Source organism: Theobroma cacao, chromosome 3, assembly GCF_000208745.1.
Source record: "Theobroma cacao cultivar B97-61/B2 chromosome 3, Criollo_cocoa_genome_V2, whole genome shotgun sequence".
Lineage (NCBI taxonomy): Eukaryota > Viridiplantae > Streptophyta > Magnoliopsida > Malvales > Malvaceae > Theobroma > Theobroma cacao.
Window position 1 is genome coordinate 15,977,860 of NC_030852.1, and position 18,857 is coordinate 15,996,716.

An 18,857-nucleotide genomic window follows, 5' to 3' on the forward strand; every position below is an offset into this window, starting at 1 on the left:
AAAAAAATTACGATTTTGCCCTTATACTCCGAAATGTACCGGAATCTCATTATTTCTACTTTTCAACCTAAAATAACACTAATATTGATCAATATTAACCAAATGGGGCAAAAATTGTTTAAAAAAATTTTCGTTTAGTCCTCTAGTGGAAAAATTACCATTTTGCCCTTCTGCTCCATAAATACGGGGAATCACAATTTTTCACTACTAAAAATCATTTTATACTCCAATAATCAAAATTATATTTCATATAATTATTCTTGGTCAAATGTGATCAAATCTTGGCCAAAAATCTCAATTTTATCATCAAATGGTAAAATGACCGTTTTGTCCCTAATTGGTCAATTTTCCTGATGGACTCCAAACTGGACTTTGAACTCCAAATCACTATTCTAAGCCATTCTGTTGGTTTTGAAATTTTCAAATTCCTCTTAGAATTTTCTATTTGAACTAGTTCAAGCTCGATTTAACTTAGTTGTACCATTCGGTACAATACCGTCTTTTAATCGAGCTTGACCGGGTCCTCACAATAAGACTTCTACCTCTAGACATGCTTATAGTTCATACATAGCAAACATTATGCATTATCATTTATGAAGCATATATTCACTCGAGTCATTATGCTCCTATGTATAAAAGTTTCCCCACTCACCTTGACAATTAAAGGGTTCTTTGTCAACACTTGTACTTGTAACCACTTATGCCTTAGCTTCAATTCATGCAACTTGGTACTTGAGCCTTATTCTCATTCTCATAATTATCTAGCATCAGCAATACATAAGCATTTTATTTGTGCCATAACTTTTCATCATATAGCTAAATCCTAGTTTTCAGATTATTTCCAACATTTCAAAAAATAGTCAAATCTTAGCATATCAACAAATAAGATTAAATCATTCAACAATGAGCTAATCCGTACCTTAGAAGTGGGATTATGCTATTGTTTACCCTAAATATTCAGCCAACTCAAGAGAGCAATTTTCCCACCAAAGTTGCATAAATTTGAATTTAAGTTATCAACCGTTCAAATTGAACATCAATCGGTCAAAGTGCTCAATCTTACCTCTAGAAGCATTCCCCAACTCCATATTTACTCCAAACAACTCCAATTGCTTTAAAAATTCATTCTTGAAAGCTAGGGTTTTAGGCTAGAGAGTGAAAGTAAAAATCACCAAACAAGCTTTTTGGAGTGAAATCTCTCACTTTTAGCACTATAAATCCAAGATTAGAGTGAGAAGGTTTTGAGTGGGGTGAACTTTCATAGAAATTAGATAAGACAATGAAGAAATAGGAGAAAATGAAGGGTTATTCAATTTTGGGGGTTTTAAGCTCGATTTTATTGATCTGCCACCTTAGGATCGACAATGGGAGCTTGGTACTCGATCTAGGACCAGATGTTTTTACCTAAATCCCACTTCTTTCCCTAAGAATGACTATAAAGGTTCTGTATTTGATCTTTGGCCAATGCCATTATTTACCCCTAATCTTTACTTCGTAGATTCAATCCTCTATGTGTTAGGATTGATTTTTGAGGTCGAAATTCATAAAAATTGGTTCATTTGAGATCTAAACTCATTCTAAATCTTCCCCACAACTCCAATCACTCATATTTCACTTAAATCAACACACAAATCCATCATACACACCAATCTCTCATTCATGCTCTATGTCACATAGTATATCAATTAACATAGTATAATTTACATACATATCATACTCAATTTAGTGCCAAACATATGCACTATATCATTCTTGTGCCAAGTGTATGAACAACATCATTTTAGCTATTACATACTCGTACATTTCATGACCATCTCTTTATGGACATGGGCATTCCTTGAATTCATCAACATACACATCAAGGTCACATCAACCCATAAGGTATTCCAGCATTGTACATGGTTAACATTAACAAAAATTAGGGGTGTTACTCTAACATCATAAAATAATCAAAATATCATCCTAGGATAGGGAAAAAATCATAAACAAGATGTCAAAATATCTCTAAATGTTTTTGAAAATTTTTTTATTATAAAAGCTAAAAATTAAAGCTAAATAAACATGCAAAATAATAAAACAAAGACAAAGCAACAAAGATAAATAAAGACCAACAACTTAAAAATAAATAAAGACACCCCCCAAACTTAAAATTAAACATCGTCCTCAACATTAGAAAAAATAAAAAAAGGTAAAGAATACTCCCCAAGTGCTTAGATGAATATGAAGAAGCTTTAATCCTCCTTTTCTTCCTCATCATCCTCATTCACTTGTAGGAAGATTTTTTTTATTGAAAAATAAATAAATTGTTGTCGATTTAGTACACGAAGTATACGTAGCGAACAAGTAATATAAACAGTAAGTCTAGATTATCGTTAGGGATTTATTTCTAAAGTTTACCTAAGTACTGAATTGTATAACAAATTAATCTTATTTAAGCAATCCGAAAACTGAAAAGCTAATCAAAGATGAAATTAAAATAAACAATAAATTAACCAACATAAATAAATATGTTGAGAAAAGTAGTATATTAAAGCTCTAAGATTATGGGTTCACTTAACATTTCATCTGATACGACGTTCTCTTATTATTTATCTTTCATGTGTGATTTTACTAACCTAGAATCCAAAGTTATGGACAAGTCTCCATCGAGATCCTTGCACAGATGCCTAACTTAATTAGTTCACTATATGTCTATAGGAATCAATTAAATTAAGTTCATTAAGCAAGTGTCCTAATTTGGCTATGTATGGCAATTGGCATATGTCTACCCCGAATCACGAACCAAATCACCTAAGTGATATGAACATACTCTATTCAAATCTTAGTCCAACTTAAAATCTCTCTGTCGAGTTTCAATTAGATTCACAAATCAATTAATTGTAGATTAGACAATTAAAGGCATTAAAAACATATTTGAATAAGTAAAACAATACCCATTTATGATAAATAACAAAAAAACAAGTATTCAGATAACATGTTGAAATCCACCACAATCCTAAAAAGTAAATTCATTCATGATATCTAAGTAAAACAATATCCAAAGAAATTCAGCGATGAATTCACAACAAGAAAATAAGTATAACACAAAAGAAAGAAATAAACTAATGTTGAAGTCCGATTAATCTCGAAGTTCTCTCAATTGCTCTTGATTTTCTTACTTGATTCTTAGCTCTCATTCTTCAGAAAAGCTACTACCACCTTTTCTTATATGCTTTTAAAAGTCTTTTAAATATGTGCAAGGTGCCTTACTTTCCAATTTTCCATCAAAATTTTATTTTTGGAAACTGGGGTGGTATTACGGCCATAACTTTTTGGCTTCAAGGCCATGTGAGACTCCTTGGTGGGACCACGGTGTTATTTTTCTAGCATCGCGATAGTCTACTCTCGAACATTTTTATGATGCTCCTTACTAGCTCAGAGTTGCGACCAGAATCCTCCCAGCACTACAACGATAGCTTTTTAAGCGTCGCGGCCATGAGTAACTTAGAGCTGCAATCTTAGTGACCCTGTTGCCTTGTGTAGAACTGCATTTTTCCATCATCTTCTGACATGATTTTCACCTTGATCTAGTCTAAGTGAAACCCTCACCATACTTGTGCTATTATGACTGAATTGCACCTTGCTCATCACATATCTTGCATAAAACCATGAGACAATTCAACACTAACTCTTCTTAAACTAAATTAAAGCAAAATAAAGTAAAATTGAACTAAAATAACTTAATTTAAATATTCAACATGTAATCTAACTTAAATTAGAAAAACACCTAAAACGCTAAAATTCTGTCACGACCCAAATTTCGGGCCATGATCGGCGCATGGGCCCAATGGACGTAGCCCACTAAGCCTAAGCAAGCCTATTTATAAGACCTGTTCATCATTCCATCAAAGATTGCTAAAGTCACACTTCATAATTCCAACTCAAAATAATGCTAACCATTGCCAACTCAAAGTGGCATTACTAATCAAACTATACATATATTGTCTAAAACATACATCTTAATAATTTACATTGGGTTTGTATATACACAACAAAAGGGATACTTGACTTCTAGCGAAGAGACTCTGGTGAAAGTACAGCTATTAAATGCTGAGATACCTACGAAGGAGACAAATTTACGAGGACACCTCAACCTAGTTACCGACTGCCTCCTGATCTGAAAACGTGAAGTTGAAAATAGTGAGTATAAACCCACTGAGTGAACAAAGGAAGGGAACAAATAAACGATAAGAAAATTTTAAGAAATCATGATGCACTTATCTTCAAAAACAATGCAATTTAGTTTAATTCTTGTTAAAACCCCTCATTAAACCCTTAATTGGTTAATTACTTGATGATGAAGGATCCATACATAACAAAGAATTTGAGTGAAAACTTTAGTAGCATGCAAGCAAGGCAAGTGAAATGACGGGTCCTCGCTGCAGTGGAAAGGCATTCTCATTGCAGCGAAATTTGGCTCTAATTATCAACTGACCGAGGGTTTCTCAGCTAGCTGAGGGTTTCTCAATAAAACCCCTCATTTCAAACTTAATTAATTAATTAATTCCTTGATGTTGGAAGTCCATGATCAACTATCTTGCTAAAGAAGTGGAAAATAGGGTAGCAACCAAACAAGGTAGTTGTGAGACCTCGACCTTTATAGACTCGTAATTAGAAGTAGATGCGATAACATGGACTAAGGGTAATTTTGTCATTTCCTCTAATTAGCTCTCAGAAGAAGGTTTTCCAATATTTTAAGGTTTAAGTGGGCATAAGGACCGAATGAATGATGTATAATGATGAAAACAGGAAGAAAACTAGAAGTGACAATAATTTTCACAACCAAGGCAAAATGGTCATTTTGCACCCCGAGTTAAAGATTTTAAGTTTTGTGAACTCGAGTACTTTTAGACTATTATGGACCTTGTCTTTGTGTTAAAAGAGTGAAAAGATTGCATGTGGGAAGGAAGGAAGACAAGTGGCCTTGTTAAGGATATTTCGATAATTAAGTAAAGTTGAATAAACTTTAACTATAAAGATCTCATGTTTCCAGTAGCTTCTTCATTTCTCCAGCAACTTTTTCTTCTTCTTTCCATCTAATGTTTCTCTCCTCTTCCATGAAAGCTTCTCTCAAGCTTCTATTACTTTCTCAAACTAACCTCAATCTTCTTGCTTTACACACCCTGTTGTAGGGTTTTTCATACTATTTTACTCCCTCACCTTAAACAAATCCTTAAAAGTCTTTCTTCAATACTTTCTCTCACCAGCTGAATTGTGTAGAGAGAGAGAAAGAGAGAGAGAGAGAGAGAGAGAGAGAGAGAGAGAGAGAGATTTCATGATAGCTTGAGGACTCTTGGGGAGGAATTTCATTACAATCCACCAAGGTGAGTGATGAATAAGGATTGGTTTTAAGTTGTTGATAATGGCTAGTAATTAAAGTTATGAGTTGTGTTATTGTTGAAGTTCTTTATCTATTTCTAGTATTACTAAAGAAGAGAAACTAAATAGCCAATCAAATGGTAATTGGAAGATAGATAGGAAAGGCTATTGAAGTTTGATTTGGGAAATAGCTTTTGGAGCGATATTAAGGTAAATTGGATTGGCTGTGATGTTTTTGTGTGTGATAGGTTCCAACGAGGCCCCTCAGCCCCAATTGGACCATTAAGGAGGTCAGAGTCGACTAAAGGTTCAACAAATACTGGTGAGTGAACTTGCATTAAAAAGGTTTTGGGATATACACATGTATGTTTGATTGAATCCCCTAAAGCATTTTATTGGTTCTTTCTTCAAAACTCGCACAGGAACAAGCCCCTATGAAATGTTTTTATATTATGAAATGAATAGTGTCATGAATCCATATGTTTTTGTATAATGTTGACATATATATATATATATATATATATACTATGTCGTGGTACCATTGTGTGACAAATGCAACTGTGCATGTGCGAGGTGAGTGTGCACCGGCCGGTGATGATGGTGGTGAGGGAGATGGATGGTGAAATTGCTCGTGTGTGTGATATAGTGGAGCACATGATGCACGATGTGGGGGGTGTTGGAGTAGGATCTTAGTGGATTAATGTGATTGTGTAAAGCACGGATTTCAAAAATTTCTTTAACAAAGGAAGCAAGCAATCCAATTGCACAAGCGGAAACACACATTATTATTATTGCAAGTAATATAATCACATCCCAAAAAAATAAAATAAGAATCTATTAAGTAAGAAAACCATACCTTTATTTTGAGATTGTTATTTTCTGACAATACCACACCAATGAATGATTTCTCGACCAAATAAGTTTACTACTTATTCTTCAAGAATACTTTTAACTTGAACCTTGAGTGGACAATGTGTGGAATGCAAGGCTACAAGATGGAAACTAAGTTTATTCTCTTTTCTTTGGAAAAGCTTGGAGGAGGAGAAGAGAAGAGATGGCTGAAACCTTTTTTAAGAAAAAGTACGTTCTATATATTTTTTTTCTTCCAATCTCTTCTCTTTTTATTAAAACTCTTGCTTCAAAGGTTTAATCAAAATGAAACACCTTTGAATGAATGTTGACCATCAATTCAGAGTTACGGAAGCATCAAACATGCTCCATAATTATCAAAATAAAAATTAAAGAATAAATAATTTAATTCTTTAATTATCATTTAGAGTTCTTGATAAAATAAAACTCCTTATTGAATAATAGCTCTTATTTTATTATTATCCATCTTTATTTAAAAAGAATTAATAATAAATAAAAAAGAAATAGTCAAATATGGAGTCTCTTTTTATTAATATGGATGTCTAGATTCATTTTGTAAGAATCCTCCTAAAATTATCTTAGTTTAAGACAACTCTTGTCTGTAATTAAGACAAAAAAAAATTTTATCTTGTCTAAATTGAGACAAATATATTTTCTTGACTAAATTAAGATAAAAATATTTTCTTGTCTTAAATTAAGGCAAACATATTTTCTTGTCTAAATTAAGACCAAACATGTTTTCTTGTCTAAATTAAGACAAACATGTCAAAGCTGCCAATTTTGTACACAATTTAATTAAATAAATTAAAACATGCATTCCAACTTAAACAAGTTGAATTCTACGAAGCTAAGTGGGGAATCTATTTGGACATAGATATTCCAAGCTCCAATAAACTTAGAATTATTCTTAATCTCATTAAAAATAATTCAAGCTTATTAACCATGAAATCACTCCACCATAGATTCATGGTTGCACTCTTGGATTAACTATAATTACAAGAAATAATTCAGTATTTGATATTAATTATTAGTTGTCCAATTACAAGCCTTATATTGTGAACCCTTATAACCATTCAATAACAAAAGGTGAAATTACCGTTTTACCCTTTATGTCAATTTTGTCCCCTAGTCTCAAATTTCATCCAATTAGTGATTCAATACTCCAGATCTAATCTTTTGAGTATCCATATGTGATGAGTAGCTAATTCATCAATCCACTGGGCCTAGATTAATCACCAATCTTCTTGAAATCACTAGAAGTGATGTTAATGCTATGAACTCCATTATCTGGATATATGTTCCCAGATGTTCATCTCAATTATAATCCCAAAATACGGAGTCTAGATCAACGCTTTATGATGATCATGCTCATGGTAAATCAAAGAGAATAAGAAGATTAAACACGAGTCCACTATCCATTAGGATTTCGGTTCTACTATAAGCAAATGCATAAGTGTGAGATCAAGATTTAGGTAACGGTAAAACTTAAATTTGATTCTCACATGATTCCAGTTCATGTTATAGTGTCATTACTCGAAGTCAACCATTTTGATGATTTGAGACTCATGATTCCCTTGAAATGAATCACATTCGTTTCGTTGGAAGTAAGCTGGACACTACAGCCTTAACATAATAAAGTGACCATCTTTATTATATGGCTATGAACAATTTTTAGATTCAATTAAAATACATGTCTCCTATGTATGACTCTTCATACAAATGTATTTTAATATCTCAATAGAATCTTGGTATCTTAATAAACTAGATAATGAATGCTTACTAAAACAAACTCTTCGTCTTATTATCAAAATGTACTTTCATTACAAATATATTCAATGAATTTAAACATGAGAATATACTTGCTTTCCAAGGCACCATATTCTCAAAATTCCTAACAGGGGGATGCAAGTGATGACTCCGGCTATGTGAACGATGTGGGGGGATGCACATGAGCTGGGTGAGATGGGGTGGTATACGAATTGATATATGTTTAGGTATATGTATATGTAATGGAAAGATCATGGTTATAATATGTGATTGTATGGCATGATGAATCTTGAAAATTTCCATTTACTTGCAAATTGATTTTTTTTGCAGCACCAAATGGATGTTTAGTGCAAATGAGGTCCTTCTTTATTTAGGTGCCCTACTTCTCGCTGCAGCGAGAAACATTTTGTTTTGTCGCCTGAATCTCGCTGTAGCGAGAAACTTTCTGTCCTGCATGCTACCTTGTTGGTTTTTGCCATATTTTCCACTTTGTTAACATCATGGTTGATCATGGATTCCCAATGACAAGGGATTAATTAATTTAGTTGAGATAAGGGGTTCTAACGTGAAACCCTCGTCCAATTGAGTGAAACCCTCATTCCGTTGATGATTTGTGCCCGATGTTTACTACGGCGATAATCTGTCTATTTTGCTGCCTTGTTCGGATGATTGTTGGGAATTTCCTCTCTTTCCAATTTCATGCTGAATGTGGTTCCTTCATCATTAAATGATTTAATAACCAAGGATTTAACGGATGAATTTTAATAAGAACTCGAACTAAATTGCATTGTTTTCAAATAAATGCATTGTGATTAACAACTTTCCTTATCGTTGCTTGTTCCCTTTTTATGTTCACTCACTAAGCTTGTACTCACTGTTTTCAACTTCATGTTTTCAGATCAGGAGGCAGTTGGAACCTAGGTCAAGGTGTCCACGTAGTTTCGTCTCCTTGGTAGGTATCTTGGCATTCCGTAGCCGCACCTTCACCCTGGTCACTCCGCTGGAAGCCCAAAGTCATTTTTGTTTGTAAATACGTACATGTGATGTAAAGTACTAAGATGTATGCCTTAGACCATATATGTATATTTTAATTGGTAAAGCCACCATAAGTGGCAATGGTTAATGTTATTTCGAGCTAATATAAATGCAGTTTTAATTGCTATAACTTACTATTAAAGTACTTAAGGGTTGAGATTATGAGATGTAAATGTAAGAATAGTTAATAGGATGATGAGCAGGACTATATAAATAGGCTTGCTTGGGCTTAGCGGACTATGTCCATTGAGTCCATGCGTCGGTCATGGCCTGGGATTTGGGTCATGACAACAGCCATCACAATAGAAGGTTTCTTGTTGCAACGAAATTTCCTGTAGACACCTCGCTACAGCGAGAAACAGAACGCCAAGAATAATTCTCATTATGTCAAGCAAAGGCCATTCTGTTGCAATGACAAAATCAACTTGAAAATACTCAACAATTTCCAAGGTTCAACATGCAAGATTTCACATACATTACAACCATATACCATATTCATGAACTTTCTACTATATATATATATATATATATACATAACCACCAATACCACCACCACCTCACCCATCTCATGTGCAACCCCCACATCGCGCACATAGCTGGAGTCATCATGTGCATTCCCCACATCGTGCACAACTAATATCACTGTGTGCATCCCCCACATCGCGCACAGACAACATCATCATCCATACTCCCGCACCCGTCATCACTGGCATGTGTTCCCCCATATCGCGCACATGCTCGGTTTTAATTACAAACAATATTACTATCAATACATATCATATATATTTAGATATATATATATATATCAACATAACACAGGGCACATGGATTCATCACAATCGCATTCCACAACATAAAACGTTTCATTCAAAGCTTGTTCCCATGCATACTTTTGAGAAAGACAGATAAAATATTTTAATGGATTTAATCAAACACGTATGCCCTAATCGCAAAACAGTTTAATGCAAGTTCACTCACCTTGGTGGGTTTGTAATTGAATTTTTTTTCAAAATTCTTCCAAGCTATTATAGAAGCTCCCTTTTTCTCTCTCTAAAACACCTAGCTAGTTAGAGGAAGTATGGAAATAAGACTTTTCAAGGGTTTTAAAGTAAGAGAGTGAAAGAGCACAAAAGGTTCTATGAAAGGGTGCACAAAAACATGAAAATTGGAGCTAGCTTGAGAGAAGTTATGGAGGTTTCAAAACAAGCTTCCATGGAGGATGAAAGAAACGCAAGATGGGAGGAAGAAGAAGAAGATGTTGCTGGAGAAATGAAGAAGCTGCTGGAAAAAATGATATTTATAGCTAAAGCTTATCTAATCTCTACTTAAATTACGAAGATGCCCCTAATATGTTGGCTTTTTCTCCCCTAATCCTTGGTGCACTCTTTTTACTCTTTTGACACTAGGACAAAGTCCATAATAGTCTAGAAATAATTAGGTTCACGAAAACTTAAAATTTTTGACCCAAGATGAAAAATGACCATTTTGCCCCTACCCTAGAAATCATCATTTTTTCTATTTCCTTCATCATTTTATCCTTATTTTTTTTGACTCCATTAGTTTTTGATGATAGTAAAACATTCCCATTCATTGGTGTCTAACTATATTGTTTAAGTGTGCAGGACAAAAATTGTATGTAAATAATAAATCAATCCTTCAAAGTATATATTAAAGGAAAAAGAGAGATAAAAATAATGAGAAAAAAGGAGAAAGCTCATTACTTGAATAAGGAAGAATGTTGGTTGGCCAAGATTCAAATTGGAGAAATGGCGGGCTGAAGAGTTTGAGAAACAGAGACAACTTAGTCAACCAAAAAATAGACTAGTCGACTAAGTGCTTACTGCCAGAACTACTAGAGACAGGGAGCAGAAAACAGAGACAACCTAGTAAACTAAGATATCGAGTAGTCGACTAAGAGCATTCTGCTTGTAAGTTTGAAATCTGCACTAAAAGACAGAGTAACGGCTAGAACCGACTCTCAACTGTCTCCAACGGATAGAAAATTATCAAACTGCCATCAGAGATGTTTCTGCAAGTATAAAAGGGTCTTCCAACAATTAAAAGGAAGTTTTTTTTAGAGTTTAGAGAGAAGATTTAAGCCATATAGAGTAGAAAAATCAGAAAACTTCTCCACACATTACAACACTTAAACGATCATCTTTTGTACTTGTATTCAGCACTCAACCTTGTACCATTTAGATCAACTTGTGATCATAGGTACTTTCTTCTACCTTTCTTATTTTATTCTTAGAGTGAGGGAGTCACTCTAAGAGGTTGTTTCAAGCCCGGTGTGCTTGAAGGTGTTAAGGTTCTAACTTAGCCTTGAAAAGTTAGGTGTTGGGTTTTAGTTTAGCCTATGAAAAACTAGTATAAAAGGTTTTGGCTGAGCCTTGTAAAAGCCATTGTAAAGCTTGGTGAAAGCTAGTGAATTTCACCGGTTCTTAGTGGATTTGTTGGAAAAATCCTTGGTTGGATAATCAAAGTAGTGGATGTAGGTCTTGGACCAATCCACTATAAATTACTGTGCATTGTTCTCTGTGTTTATTTTCTTTATTCTGAAAATTAGTTCCTTATCTTCTCAAGAGTCGATTTGTGCTATTCACCCTCTTTCTAGCACATATTATTGGGACCAACAATTTTCATCATTCATTTATGCCTTAGGCCTACTTAGGCCTTAATATTGTTTGAAAGCATACTTCTAAGGCTCACTAAAGAAATGACAAAATTACCCCTAGTCTGTGATATCGCGTCTACTTCTAGCTACGAGTCTATGAAGGTTAAGGTCTCACAAATTCGAACCTAAAAACTCAAAGATCTAGTTTCTTATGCTCCCAAAATATGTCAAAATAAGTCTATATAACAAAGTTATCACACCCCTAAACTTAGGATTTTGCTTGTCCTCAAACAAAACATAAAACAAAATGCAATAACTTAAACTTGAAAATAATTAACTAGAATTTAATTGCACCATTTCATTAATCACCTTTAATATCCTCAAAAGTTGATCCGTATTCATAACTCTAAGCCACATATAAATATTATTCAAGTTCATGTTTCAATTCAAATGCAAGCTTATCCTTAAGTGAATTTTTGTTTGTGTGTGCAATCTTTTCACCTAGAACATTGTACAATCCAAATAAGTTTATATTCATGCAAAAGTCAAATTAGTAATTAAATTTCATAAGTTTGTTTTTCATCTATCTCTCCACTAATGTAGACTAACATTAACTCAAGGATCAATAAGACTTTAGTTAGCTTATAATGTATGGCTATGGTTAAGGTTGGATATGGGATAATGTATAGCTCAAATCACCCTAAGTTATTCAAAGCTTTATTTTCCTTCTACTAGTACACCCCTTTTTCATCAAAATTTTTCTTTTGTTCAACACTTCATTCTTTTTCTTCTTATTTCTTTCCCTTTTCTTTTTCGTAATTTCATATCCCCAAATTAATTTCTTTTATTAGGTAGTGAGATGAATACAATCATATTTTGAACTTTTCTTCATTTTCCATCTTTACTACCTCATTTACTATTAGCTCATAACATTCTTAAATTGACTTATGTACTTAAGAATAAGAGATGAGGAATTGTTGGAAGATCAATATAAATGTTTAAGCTAAAAATTATGTGTTCAAACAATGAAAAGGTGTCATTAGGCTTAAAGGGAGAAACTAAGGATAAATTATGTGAAAGAAGGCTAAAAGGCTCAATCGGTCCAAAGATGGCCTAAATCATCTTCTTAATTAAGTGTAGCCTAGGTTTTCACCTCGAAAAAGAATTAAACAAATTCTAAAACTTAATACATAATTAAAAAATTCACATTCACATAAACCTTCTCTAAATTTGTACAATGAATCTAAGCAAAAGATACAGTGCTCAAAATGTAAAAATTTCATCCTAACAATAAAAGGTTAGCATAAGAATTTACATAATAGTCAAACAATATTCACATGTTTTAAAGAATCAAGATAGATATATAACTAAGTTCTCATCATTGGATAGGTGAATTAAAAGAAATTGACACAATTAAATGTAGCTTTAGTTTTTAAAACATGCATAAAATTAAAAAAAATAATGAAAATAACTAACCTAAAATATCATAAAAACTAATAATAAAAAAACCTTTCCCAAACTTAAATTGCACGTTGTCCTTAATGTGAAAAGCTAAAAAGTATAAGAAAAAAAAAACTCCCCCATCAATGGTGACAATGCCTGGAAAGCTTTAATTTTCTATCTCCTTATCTTTATGCTTTCCAAACCTGCATACTCAGCAAACAAGCTAGGGAGAGGTTAGAACTACTTAATAGAAAAACAAAGACTAACTAAAATAAGCACTAAACCTAAAAAGATATAATTTGCGCTACATCCCAAGAAATGCTTCTTTATAGTCACTAGCTGCACTATGATACCCTTTTTTTTCACTTATTCATCACCGCAAAAGTGCTTGAAGCTTTGTTTCATTACCTTGAATGCTCCTGTAAGCGTACTAAAAATTTTAATATAGCCATAAGACAAAACTTTTACCACTTTAAAGGTTTTCCACCAATATGGTTAAAGTTGCCATGGTAAAAGATGGAGGCGTAAACTAGAGAGTACTACTTGTTATCCAACCTCAAAATCACTATCACTAGAAGCTGGTAGATTATGCTCATCATAACATTGATTCATTTTGAGATGTAATGGTAGTTACTTTAACTCAAGATGGTGCTTGCTTACTTGTAAGTGGACTAGAATTACCTTTACCTTCATTGTCTAAGTCCGTTCTATACCAATGAGCTGTGGAGGAAAGAATTTACGTGCATTGAAAATAGTAAATTCAACTACCTCCTTTCTAACTCTGAAAGTTATTTTGCCTTTCCTCACATTGATTAATGTGCTTGCAGTGGCCAAGAATGGATGTCCCAATATGATTGGAACTTCTTGATCTTCCTCCATCTCAAGTACGAGGAAGTCTACCAAAATGTATACTTTTAATCAAGACATCCTCTATAATCCCAAAAGGCTACCTTATTGTCTTGTTTGAGAGTTACAATTTGACTGTAGTGGTTTGAATCTCCTTTAGTCCAATTTTTCTAGCCATAGACAAAAGAATAATTAAGACACCAGCACCTAAATCACACAAAGCTTTTGAAAAATTAACATTACTAATTGAGCAAGGGATAAAGAAACTCCTTGGGTCCTTAAGCTTTGGTGGAAGCATATTCTGGATTATCGCACTATACTCCTTAGTAAGTGTAACTATCTCAAAATCCTCCAATTTCCTCTTCTTAGTTAATATGTCTTTAAGAAACTTCACATATGACAACATTTGCTCTAAAGCTTCTACGAAAAGAATGTTGATTTGAAGCTTTTTGAATACCTCAAGAAATTTTTGGAATTTCTTATCAAGTTTCTATTTCTGAAAACATTGAGGAAAGGGTGGTGGTGGTAAGTTTACCTTCACTTTCTTCTTTTGAATTTACTTAGCAGTTGTCTCAATCATTATTTCATTCTCAATAGGCTTATCTTGAAGATTTGCTTGCCTAAATTTATTTTCAACCTCTTTTTTATGCTTTAGGGTGATTGCCATAATTGGTTCCTTACCTTCTCTCCTTGGATTCACCTCGTATCGCTAGGCAGTGTTCCTTAAGGTTAGTTGTTTAATAAATTGGCAAGTTGACCAGCCTGAGTCTCAAGGTTTTAAAGTGATGCTACTTGGCTCTGAATGAGAGTTGGTTGACTTTATATAATGCTATCATCCTATGCCATGTATTGATTTGTCTATGAAATCCCACCTTGAGTAAGTGGATAAGTTAGAAAATCCTTAGGTGAGCATATAGATTAAATATTTTGAATGCTAAACTTAGTTTTAACCTTCAAAAGAATTCATTGACACTTTTGGTTGTCTATCACTTTTGTAGCAGAAAATTTTCTAAGTTTTGAAGGGGTTAAAATATGTGATTTTTATAGAACAATCTGTTGAAAATAAAAATTGGCGGTAAGGATTCCCTTGATTTTTAAATGATCAAAAATGATTTTTTAATATTTTTGGAGTACATTTGCTATGGTAATTGGGAGTTGCAAATTTAATTTTGGTCACGCATTTTTTATTTTGTTCTTGAAACCAAAATTTAGATTTTGATTCTTTTGGATTTTGATTGTTTTGATATTTTTATTGAATCCAAATGGGGGCTTGTTTGCTTATTTACATTAAATATCTTAAGCAAATGGAAAGTAAAAAATAAAGAGGACATTTACTTAAATGTTATTGAACGTAAATAAGTTGTGCAAGGTTTTATAGGCAATCTACCTCAAAAACTGCATTCTGTCTCAAATGTATCGATACATGTTCATGATGTATTTATACAATTAGTCCAAAAAGTGTTTCTGATGAACATGTATCGATACATGCTCATAATGTATTAATACATTTCATCGATTTTTGAAAAATAAAGGGGGAAAAAGGGTATTTTCACACCTTATAGTATAAATATGACCATGACCTCGAGGGGTTTTCATTTTAAGCTACTTCTCATCAATTTTTCTGCAACTCTAAGCGCTTTCAAACCCATTTTCACCCTAAATCATCATTTTGGAAGATTGGAAGCTTGGTTTTGGGTTTTGTAAACAAATGTGACATCTTTCAACTTTTAAATCTTTAGTTATGAATTTTCCAGCACTAAAAATATTATTTTTATGCCTAGATTTTCTATTGAACACTAAAGCTCAAAGATTTTGTGGTTTTCCTTAGCATCAAAGCTCACTGAAGGTAAAGATGAAAATTTTATGGGTTTTTAAGTATGGGTTTTAGCTAGAAAATTAGTTTGGCTTAAAGCGAGTAGTTTTGAAAGTTCCAAGAATGATTATTACGAAATTTTGATTCTAGTAAATGAATGTAATGAATATTGTGTGATAAGAACGTGTAACGACCGCTCCTCGATCGCTACCGGTGTTCGAGACTTGCGAGAGAACCCGTCAAGTCCAGAACAAGCCTTATTTGAAATTCTTGTTTATAATTTATATTCATTCCATCTACTTATATATTCGCTTCGAATCGTACAACTCTTTGTAATATGATTTGATCAAAAAATCATAATAAATTGACTTAACCTTTATTCCTCATAATTATAAAAATATATTATAGTCTAAAATCTCCAATTGTAAATTTATATTTAGTCTAGTATCCATTTACAAAAATAAAATACATTACAAATGACTCGACCTCTAGCAATAGAGCGACTCAGAATAAAGTGCTATGAGATGCCTTTACCTATCCACGATGGACAATAAGTACTGATGAATGCACACTAGGCTGATCACTTATCTGCAAAAAGGAGATAAGGGGTGAGTCTCACAGACTTAGTGATCATCGGCTCCGTGAGTAGGGCGTAGATGGGAAACAAGCTTAGAGCAAAACTTTTGAATAATAAAACTAGAATATAAAATGATAACCTTATAAAACCAAATAACGAGTAAGGTTTTTGTCCCTTATAAAATAATGCCATAAAATCATAGTGCAATACTTTCCTTGGCAAACAATGTCAAAAACAAAGTGTAGTAAAATAAATTTCAATCATCAAAATCATCTATTTTGTTCAAAAATACAATAGCCATAAAAAAGCATGCACGCTTCCAAAATGTGTGGCATGTAAAAATAATTGTGTACATCCACAATATTAACTCATGATCAACATATAAAGCATTGAAAGCTTTCATTCAAAAAGGGGAGCTGCAGAAAAACATCGACTCTCCACCATGCAAAAGAGTATGAGTCTAAAAACTCTCAAGGCTCTCGAGTAGGTAATCATAAATAATCAACCTGTGGACCCTCTTCCACATAATAACAATTCGGGAGGCCCCCCTCCACTGGATTCCCACAGCCATGGCAGTCTCAACGATGTTGGCCAACATCGGAGAAATCACGTGGTCTCAACCATGTATATCAACTCGTGGCCTTGCCACGTATACAACCCGTGGCCTTGCCAAGTATAATCACAAAACGTGGCCTAGCCACGTCTAACAGCTCGTTAGTGACCTAAAGGTTCTCTAGCTAGACCTCACTTGTGCACAAGGGTCACGCTATCCCGATGTGACATTCAACTATTCTCGCTGCTCTCGGTTTGTCACAACTATTTTCAAAACCAAAGCAAGGTTTCCAAGAGTTTTCTTTAAATCTATTGAAAACAAGGTTCGTTAACCTTTCAAAAATTGCTTTTCACATTAAAATGCATGGTGTAAACATTTGCATAAAGTTCAGATTAAAACCGACTCTCAAGAAACCAAATTTAGGCCATTTATCAACTACAAACAACCATGCACACTTCACAAAGATTCAAGGCACGATTTTGATGCAAAACATTGCAAAAAGGGCTTGTTTCTCAATTTCTAAAACACTTTACATATATGTATATATATAGTATACAGAAACAACTTCCAAATCACTTTGCATCCATAATTGCCTATGGTTTCTACCAACTCATGCTTTCCACAAAAATAGTGTATAAATTGTTCCAAACCAAATATACAAATCACAAATCACTTGTCAAATCACTTATCATTTTCTAGCAACTCATGCTTTCCACAAAGACGTTTAATAAATCCTTGACAAGTTACTATACATATAGCATTATATAGTATGGAATTTTTTGAAATAGACACCCCCTACTCACCTTACAATGGTGGGATATTACTTCGCCACTAATATTTCCTCAAATGCTTACTTTATGCTTCCAGCAATAATCCTTGCTTTGTCAACTTCCTGACATCATTTCAATCCAATGCATTTAATGAGCTTTGCTGCCATTATATTCTACACTTGCTGTTCGTCTTTAATTCTATACTTTCATCTGTTATTCCTAAGAGATAACTGTTTACACTAAATCTGTAATACCCCATATTTTGATACAGTGACTAATAAAGCTGATCGGATGTAAATTGAGGTCAATTATAATGTTTAAAAGTGATGAAAGATGAAAGGAATAGTTGGGATAAAATATTCCACATGTAGGAAATAATAATAAAATAATAATATTTTACAGAGGAGAATTTGTGAAATAAAAGGGGATTCGGAAGTCAATTGAGGCGTAATAAGGTATTTTGGGTACCAAGGAGAAAAAAGGAAATTTTTGGAATAAAATAATATTAAAATATTAATATTTAACCAAATGTCGATATCAGTCATGAAGAAGGACCCTATGGTTGATCCAAGTGGGGGAGAAAGAATACAAAATAATTTTTGGAGATGAGCGACGAAAGTGAAATACGCGTGTTTCGCTAAGTCGAGCCAACGCGGATAAGTAAATATTTAAATATTATGGTAATACCGCGTTGAAGTGTAATTTTGATATTTTGGGTGGTACACGTATAGAGGAAGGAATATAGATGAAACTTGAAATTTTTAGATGTATTAAAAGGATCGAATTTAAAATATGAAGATTGAAGGATATGTAGTGGAATTAAATGGAAGAAATAAAATAAACAAATAGTGAAATAATAATGTAAGTGTGTATATATATATATATATATATAAAATAAAATAAATAGATAAAGAAAGACCAACATGGGCAACCGCTCATGTGGTCAATAAAAAGAAGTAAAAAAACTCTTTATTTTATTTGAAGGAAGGGGGGGCCGGCCATGTGGAACAAGATGAAGATGGAAAGAAAGATTGAGGGGCCGACCAAATTGGAAAAACAAATGGGAAATAAAATATATATAAATAAGTAAATAAGTAAAGTAAAGAGGATGAAAGAGAGAAGTCGGTTAGTGGAAGAGAAGAGAAAGAAACAAGAAGAAGGCGTCGGGCATAAGGAGAGCAAAAAGAGCAAAAAGAAAAGAAGAGAAAGCC

At 33.3% G+C, this 18,857-nt stretch overlaps 1 long non-coding RNA gene across 1 annotated transcript in view; it reads right to left on the reverse strand.

The window, feature by feature from the left end:
- Positions 16,163-18,857, reverse strand: part of LOC108661296 — a 6,808-nt gene continuing 4,113 nt past the window's right edge. Inside the window, exons 2-3 of the long non-coding RNA XR_001927052.1 lie at positions 17,680-17,768; positions 16,163-16,334 (exon numbers count right to left, since the gene is read on the reverse strand). This is a non-coding gene — a long non-coding RNA (uncharacterized LOC108661296). The remainder of the gene's footprint in view (positions 16,335-17,679; positions 17,769-18,857) is intronic.